The sequence below is a fragment of the Schistocerca nitens genome, chromosome 1, assembly GCF_023898315.1.
Source record: "Schistocerca nitens isolate TAMUIC-IGC-003100 chromosome 1, iqSchNite1.1, whole genome shotgun sequence".
Lineage (NCBI taxonomy): Eukaryota > Metazoa > Arthropoda > Insecta > Orthoptera > Acrididae > Schistocerca > Schistocerca nitens.
Window position 1 is genome coordinate 618,896,731 of NC_064614.1, and position 9,061 is coordinate 618,905,791.

Consider the following 9,061-nt stretch of genomic DNA (forward strand, 5'->3'; position numbering starts at 1 on the left):
AGGTGAATGCTATATCTACAAAAAATAAAAATAAAGTTTCACAGCGAAGGAACAGTGTCGGAGTTCAGTCTCATTGGCGTAAACAGCATTAGAGAACAAGCGCTATCTCAGATGGGCAGGAGTGAGGGAAGAATACGGCCACTGTCTATGGTTCAAATGGTTCAAATGGCTCTGAGCACTATGGGACTTAACATCGGAGGTCATCAGTCCCCTAGAACTTGGAACTGCTTAAACCTAACTAACCTAAGGACATCACACACATCCATGCCCGAGGCGCTGTCTATGGAAAGGAACCGTCATGCATTTCGTCTCCAGAGATTTAGAAAAATTATGTTTCGTAGCAAAACGACAGTGAATAACGTTCGCGTAAAAAACTGTGAAAGCGAAATTGGCCACTCGTGCAGGCACAGATAATTGTTTAGATAGCGGCATTAGATAAACGAATTAACCGAGATATTTCTGAAGAGCACTTAAGGCGGTAGCCAGAACGTCCTGTAATCTGCCACTTAGATGTTATCATACATTTCTCGCTATCACTCTTTCCTAACTGAAAACGAGTTGTCCATTTCTTGAGGAATTTCCGATAGCTTTACCTACTAACTCGTGTCGCTCGGCTACCCTGCGCTATATATTAAACGACGTAATCCATATATGGGCTGAGAACGCTTCTATGATGTGCAAACTAGAAGCTAAATAAAATGAAACGTACTGGTTTTGACTAGTCCGGTAATGATGCGAGACAAACGTATATACTAAATAAGTACACTACTGGCCATTAAAATTGCTACACCAAGAAGAAATGCAGATGATAAGAGGGTATTCATTGGAGAAATATATTATACTAGAACTGACATATGATTACATTTTCACGCAATTTGGGTGCATAGATCCTGAGAAATCAGTACCCGTAACAACCACCTCTGGCCGTAATAACGGCCTTGATACGCCTGGGCCTTGAGTCAAACAGAGCTTGGATGGCGTGCACAGGTACACCTGCCCATGCAGCTTCAACACGATACCACAGTTCATCAAGAGTAGTGACTGGCGTATTGTGACGAGCCGGTTGCTGGGCCACCTTTGACTATACGTTTTCAATTGGTGTGAGATCTGGAGAATGTGCTGGCCAGGGCAGCAGTCGAACATTTTCTGTATCCAGAAAGGCCCGTACAGGACCTGCAACATGCGGTCGTGCATTATCCTGCTGAAATGTAGGATTTCGCATGGATCGAATGAAGGTTAGAGCCACGGGTCGTAACATCTGAAATGTATCGTCCACTGTTCAAAGTACCGTCAATGCGAAAAAGAGGTGACCGAGGCGTGTTACCAATGGCACTCCACACCATCACGCCGGGTGATACGCCAGTATGTCGATGACGAATACACGCTTCTAATGTGCGTTGACCGCGATGTCGCCAAACACGGATGCGACCATCATGATGCTGTAAACAGAACCTGGATTCATCCGAAAATATGACGTTTTGCCATTCGTGCACCCAGCTTCGTCGCTGGGTTCACCATCGCAGGCGCTCCTGTCTGTGATGCAGCGTCAAGGGTAACCGCAGCCATGGTCTCCGAGCTGATAGTCCATACTGCTGCAAACGTCGTCGAACTGTTCGTGCAGATGGTTGTTGTCTTGCAAACGCCCCATCTATTGACTCAGGGATCGAGACGTGGCTGCACGGTCCGTTACAGCCATGCGGATAAGATGGCTGTCATCTCGACTGCTAGTGATACGAGGCAGTTGGATCCAGCACGGCATTACGTATTACCCTCCTGAACCCACCGATTCAATATTATGCTAACAGTCATTGGATCTCGACCAACGCGAGCACGAATGTCGCGATACGATAAACCGCAATCGCGATAGGCTACAATCCGACTTTTATCAAAGTCGGAAACGTAATGGTACGCATTTCTCCTCCTTACACGAGGCATCACAACAATGTTTCTCCAGGCAACGCCGGTCAACTGCTGTTTGTGTATGAGAAATCGGTTGGAAACTTTCCTCATGTCAGCACGTTTTAGGTGTCGCCACCGGCGCCAATCTTTTGTGAATGGTCTGAAAAGCTAATGATTTGCATATCACAGCATCTTCTTCCTGTCGGTTAAATTTCGCGTCTGTAGCACGTCATCTTCGTGGTGTAGCAGTTTTAATGGCTAGTAGCGTAGTTTGCTGACCTACTGCAAACGTCGTGTTCTTTATTACACACTGCTAAGCTCCAGAAAGCTGAGAATTTTCACATGTCCGCTGTGACCAATTAGGCTACAGTTTACTGTGGTGCACCCACGACACGGCCCGGTCTCAGGAGCAGTGCGACGCGGCCGTCGCGCGCTGTCGGTATTCTGGCCGTGCGCAACGCAGCTACGCACGAGACGTGACGCAACCTCCGTGTCAGAGACGGCAGAAGTAGGGAGGCTTGCGTAACTGGCAGCGCCGCCACTTGACCGCCAGCCGGGGATGCTGCAGATGCGTCACGAGAGCCGAGCAGCAGCGGTGACGCGCCTCTGCGGAGCCACAATCTCGGCCGTGAGCTCGCTGATGCATGGAAGGGCTTCGCACAGCTACACTCTGTAAATTGGATCCGATTAACTGCAAACGACAAATGAAGCAATCAGCTTCAGACTCGTGACAGCCACTTTTATACGTTCGTAAGCACTTCAACATCAGGCGATGCTGTGACGGTTTTCACAATGCCAATTTGAACTGCAGGTCTGCTCACGAAAGATTAGATGAGCCATTTGGTAGGTCGGAGAGAGGAAGGGACATATCATCACGAAAGGACCGTAGATAGTTCAGGCACTGCAACAGTCGAACCAGTCTTCTGACTGAAAAAAAAAAATCGCAACATCAAGAAGGAATTGTGCGACATAAACAGAAGTTGGTAGGATTGTTTCTACAGATGTATGATGATGTCTGTTCAAGTTTCGATCCAGTTATATAAGAGTGGCGCTAGTAGCGCCAATATGAGGATGCAAATCACGTTTGCCATAAATACACGACGTAACGATCGTGACCGTTAGTTACCTTGGAGATCGGACGTGGTCTGTTGATGTTAGTCAAGAATGCCTTTAAGGAAAGAAAGATGCTAACATCAGTCCTCACTGAGTTTGAACGAGGTCGTGTAACAGGGCTACGAGAAGCTGGTTGTTCCTTCTGCGATACTGCTGAAAGACTTGGCAGGAATGTAGCCACTGTACATGATTGCTGGCAGCGGTGGTCACGAGAATGTATACGGTCGTAAGAAGACCGGGCTCCGGACGACCACGTGGCTCTACCGAAAGGGAAGACCGTCTTGTTCGACGTATGGTTCAGCAGCATCGTACTGCATGTCCAGCAGCAATCTGGACACCAGTTAGCACCGCAGTGACTCAGCGAACTGTTACAATCAGTTACGGTACTTCAAGTATAACTCCTACCAAACGCACTGTAGCATGCATTCCACTGACCCCAAAATACCATCATTTGCAACATAAGAGGTGTCAATTGAGAAGTTGTTGGAGGGTAGTTTGGAGGTCTTTTGCGTTTTCTGAAGAAAGCTGGTTCTGCCTTGGAGCCAGTTCTAACAACCATACCACAACAAAGATCAAAATTTAATAATGATTGTGGTGTTGCTCACGCTGCTAAATACTGCATTTTCGGGCAACAACAAAGTTGTTATGTGGCAGGTGTCATTAGAGCACAGTTAATAAAGTCATTTCATATAATAATAAATAAACTAGGCACTCATCTTTTCGTGTTTCCCACGCTGATCTCGTTGTAAAATCATGGCTCAATCGTCGAAAATCTAGTGGTGATGATTCCAAGCTCGGATGCAAAGAGGCTTAGGTTTTATTCTGCGATATTCAAAAGTTTTATAGATGTGTTTCACAAACCATTCTTGATGATTAAACCTTTCAAAGTTAGCACAATGGTGATGTAAAAAAGTAATCAGCACTCCGAATTTAAGTTACACTTCCTTTTTGTTTATTGCTTTTGTTGCAATATCACGTAACACACAAAACATCACTTCACAATAGAAAACATACTTGAAAACATCTTCCTCACCGTTAAAGTTCACATTTTATAAACTGACTACAATATGCGTCTTTCCAACATGACGTCCAAGACTTGACCTTTCCAAGGTCCGACTCTCTAACTAACTAATAATCGCTTACGCGCCCAAAAATCAGAGTTACAAGTACGACAAAGATCATAGTGACAAAAGAAAGAATACATTTAAGAATAATATCATTGCAATACAAACATATCGATGAATCAAAGTACTTCTACATTAACGAAATCAAATCTGAATGTTGTCTCAGAAATATGTCAACTACTTTACAGAAACACAGTAGAATATTGCTGGTATCGAGAGGTTCAGGTGAGGTGCCGAAATGGTTGCGTAATTCAAGTACCATTACACAGTGACGGCCATGTGTTGGTTAGGGCACAGTTGAGGGCCTGCAACCAATCTGTCTGTGTGCTAGACGCACTGGACCTACACCACGAGTTACGGTCTGGGGTGCGATATCGTATGACAGCAGGAGCACTCTCGTAGTTATCCCACTAACGCGACTGCAACTTTTGTACGTCAGTCTAGTGATTCGACGTGTTCTGCTGCAACTCATGAACAACATTCCAGCGGGTGTTTTCCAACAGGATAACGCTCCTCCACATACCGTTGTTGTAACTCAGCGTTCTCTACAGACTGTCGACACGTTGCCTTGGCCTGGTCGATCAGCAGATCTATCTTCAATCGAGCACATTTTGTACATCATCGGACAACTCCAGCGTCATCTACAACCAGATTGAACCGTCCCTGCATTCATCAACCAAGGCGTGGAACTCCACCCCGCAAACTGATTTGCGGCACCTGTACAATGCAAGATATGGTCGTTTGTATGCGTGCATTCAACATTCTGGCCTTTACACCAGTTATTAATGTACCAGCGTTTCACATTTGCAGTGGCTTATCTCGCATTTTACGTTAACCTGTGATCTTTCAATGTTAATGACTTAAATATGTTAACCTAGACAAATGAATTCTCGAAATTTCATTACTCTACATTTATTTCTTTTGGTGCTGTAATTATTTTCCGCCTCAGTGAACATCTAATTTGCTTTTCTTTTAGAAGATGTATTTCCATCTGTCGCTGACATGAGTGATCAGTATCTGTCAGTGTAATTTAGCGTACTCTACAGATTGTGCTTTCATGGAGCTACCTAGGCTGGCCCGATGCGGTAACTATCCTGAAGACAACTGAAATAATATCGTGTAATGTTTGTTGAAATAAACAGCAGTGAGGCGCACAAAAATGTGTAGTATTATAAACATGATGTTATGTATTCACGTAAAAGTAAAGAGAGGGAGAAGCATTTTATTACTGGTTAATCCTTGGGTAAGACACTGAGTCACGGCGCTCTAACGGTATCCACCAAGTGGCGTGGTGCCAACGATGACAAGGCTGTAGGGCTGGCAACACAGGTCAAGCGGTGCGAAAGACACCTGTCGCGTGACAAAACTGGTAGCACGTACATTGTTTACACAGTCGCTCGTCCGCTGTAGAAACTGCCCTTACCCTGTCGATATCATGCCACAGGACATAAACAAAATTTCCAGTAGAGCGCATACTAATGCTTTTGTTCCCATATGACAGACCATTTGGGTGACAATAATAAGAGGCATGCGATGACTGTTATACGATATGTACAACAAGAAAAATGGCAACAAATGATAGGAACAAAAGTACTTCTGGTTAAACACTAATGGAGGAATGTAAAGAAGAATGTCAGGTAGGAAGTAAGAGCCACTGAGAAGGAAAAAGTTAAGCTAGTAATACAGATTGACACTAGCGAAGCAGGTATTTTTTGTGGTGTCACGGCCAGACACTACACTTGCTAGGTGGTAGCTTAAATCGGCCGCGGTCCATTAGTACATGTCGGACCCGCGTGTCGCCACTGTCAGGATCGCAGACCGAGCGCCACCACAAGGCAGGTCTCGAGAGACGTACTAGCACTCGCCCCAGTTGTACGGACGACATTGCTAGCGACTACACGTACGAAGCCTTTCTCTCATTTGCCGAGAGACAGTTAGAATAGCCTTCAGCTAAGTCCATGGCTACGACCTAGCAAGGCGCCATTAACCATATCTGGAGAGAGTCTCACTTGTATTATCAAGAGAAATGTACCATAATTAATTAAAGTTAAGTATACGAGAAGCTCCGTTCTTTTCTTTGTAGCATTCATAAAGTATCCTGTTTCAGACTTAACGCAAGACGGCGTGAGTTGACGCGTGCCCTTTCGGCTACTTCTCAGTGTGGCGTAGCTAGCTTGTTACTCCACAACATTTTTGATCATCAAAAATCTCTCTGAATGGAGCATTAGCCCCAAACTGGTGAAGAAAATCTAAAATTGTTTTTTTGGAAAATCGTAACTTATGGAAGTGAAACGTGTATGGTGGGAAAACTAAGGAAGGACTAACTGGAAGCATTTCAGTTGTGATATTTGAGAAACATCTTAGAAATTAAGTGTATGGACAAAAAACAAAATGGTTATATATTATGACACAAAGGCAATCGAGATTGGTAAGATAAACGAAAATTTGGTGTTACGTACCACTGTCCCCAAGAATAGGTCTAGAAACGTAAAACGTGTTTACAGCCGAATGCACAACTCTCTAAGTGAATAGCTTAACTCCACAACATGTACTACATAAGATAAATGAAGAAACAAAGTTACCTGGAAAATTCCGGATGCGAATTATTCTTCCCCGTCTCTCAGATTACCAGGAGTTAGCATGAAAAGTGCTTTACGAACTACACAATAAGCGTCTTCAGCGAACTTCCTTCCGCAAATATTTCGCGGAGACAAGTCTGCGATACCCAGAACCTAGAAGTATGTCCCTGTATCTCTATTCTGTCCCCCTATAAATGTTTATACCCGTGTCACACTTTATGCCCGATGCACTATAGAAAGTAATCATACACAGCTATGTGACGCGGAATTGACCACTAGATGCCACTAGAGGCGGATCCGGTATAGAGAGTCTGTATACAGAGAGAGTGGCCATAGGTGAAGTTGCCCGTGATTGGTTGATTAGCTTTGGCGCCATTTTTCTGCCAAACGTCTCTCGCGCTTCCTATGTTCGCCGTGCTTTTGAGTTGAATTGAAGTTCAGAGGACTTTGGAAACGATTAAAAGGTATTTGAATTATTGAGAGACTTGTTATCCGTTGTGCATGCATGTTCGATTTAGTTGTATATCGTTTTTAGTAAGTAATTAGCGTTTGCGATCTTAAATGGTTCAAATGGCTCTGAGCACTATGGGACTTAACATCTATGGTCATCAGTCCCCTAGAACTTAGAACTACTTAAACCTAACTAACCTAAGGACATCACACAACACCCAGTCATCACGCGGCAGAGAAAATCCATGACCCCCCCGGGAATCGAACCCGGGAACCCGGGCGTGGGAAGCGAGAACGCTACCGCACGACCACCAGCTATGGACCGATCTTAAATACGAGTTGAAATAATGAAGCGTTTTGTGATGAAGTCGGTAGTCCTACATGTTTGAAGTAAATACGTTAGTAGTTGTACAGTATTGTTTTTGACATCTGTAATTCGTTCTGCAAACGTTCGTAAACGATGCCAGGTTGTGCTGCATTTGGTTGTTCCAATAGAGGCGAAGGTGGATTACGCATGTTAGCATTTCCACGCAATGAAGAAAGACGAAAGCAGTGGGCAGTCGCAGTCAAACAGGAACCTTGTGGAAACCAACCAAGTACGCTTATCTATGCGAAATAAGTCGTTTTTGCTTTTTACTACATATAAAACAACTTGCAATATACAGTTTTTAATAGGCCTACTTACTGGGGGTAGAGGGGATACGGTAGTTTTCTTGTTATATTCGGTTGTTATTACAGTAGCCAACACCCCTTGTTGTTTTGAGTGACACTACCACAGCACAGGCCTACGTTGAAGATCAAACTGTTGAAGAGCAATTCGGGGATGGCGATTACATCTTTCAACACGATCGAGCACCTGTTCAAAATGCACGGCCTGTGGCGGAGTGGTTTGACGACAATAACAACCCTGTAATGGAGTAGCCTGCACAGAGTCCTGACCTGAATCCTATAGAGCACCTTTGGGATGTTTTGGAATGCCGACTTCGTGACAGGCTTCACCGGGCGACATCGATACCTCTCCTCAGTGCAGCACTCGGTGAAGAATGGGCTGCCATTCCCCAAGAAACCTTCCAGCACCTGATTGAATGTATGCCTGCGAGAATGGAAGCTGTGATCAAGGCTAAGGATGCGCCAACACCATACTGAATTCCATCATTACCGATGGAGGGCGCCACGAGCTTGTAAGCCATTTTCAGCCAGGTGTCCGGATACTCTTGACCACATAGTGTAAGTAGGTCTACACCTACTAAGAGAAATATCGAAAGATTTAAGAGAGTGTAAGGTAGTCTGTGAAGGAAGAACTTCTGAAACCCATTTACATCGCACCTCGTGGATTCTGTTCAGGAATTGTGGTGTAGAAATCTTGCTAGTCGACAAATCAGTCTCGTCGAGATGAAAAGGATCTGTAGAGTATTCTGCAGAAGATCATAGTGTCGTCGAATAGGTTTTTGTGAAACGTATGGGTATTACGTAATGGGTTAGAGAGACCGGAATAGTTGTATAGCGCGTATGGGCGACGGAGACGGGCGACTGTAGGTGACAGTTTCTCTAGTTGCATGCTGATGGTGACAAACACCTAGTGTGAGATAAACAGGCCACTGCAGTGCCCTCCGCGGGTGCTCATCGTCGGTCAGGACAAGTTCAAACCAGTTTGCGAGCGAGCGGACGCGACCGGTTCAGTTATCGTGGCAGGCGTGGAGGCGGGCATTCTGCATTCAGTGCGGCGGGCGCCGGGCGACGGCTGACAGCTCCGGCTGACACCCTCGTCTGCGGATGAACAAGAGCCGGAGGGCGCGGACGCGCTGGCAGCGTCCTCGCGTCCTTGTGTGCGGCCCCGCCATTCATTAGCCACGTCTGGGGGAGCTGCGCCACGTGGCCGACGGCGAGCAGCGCAGC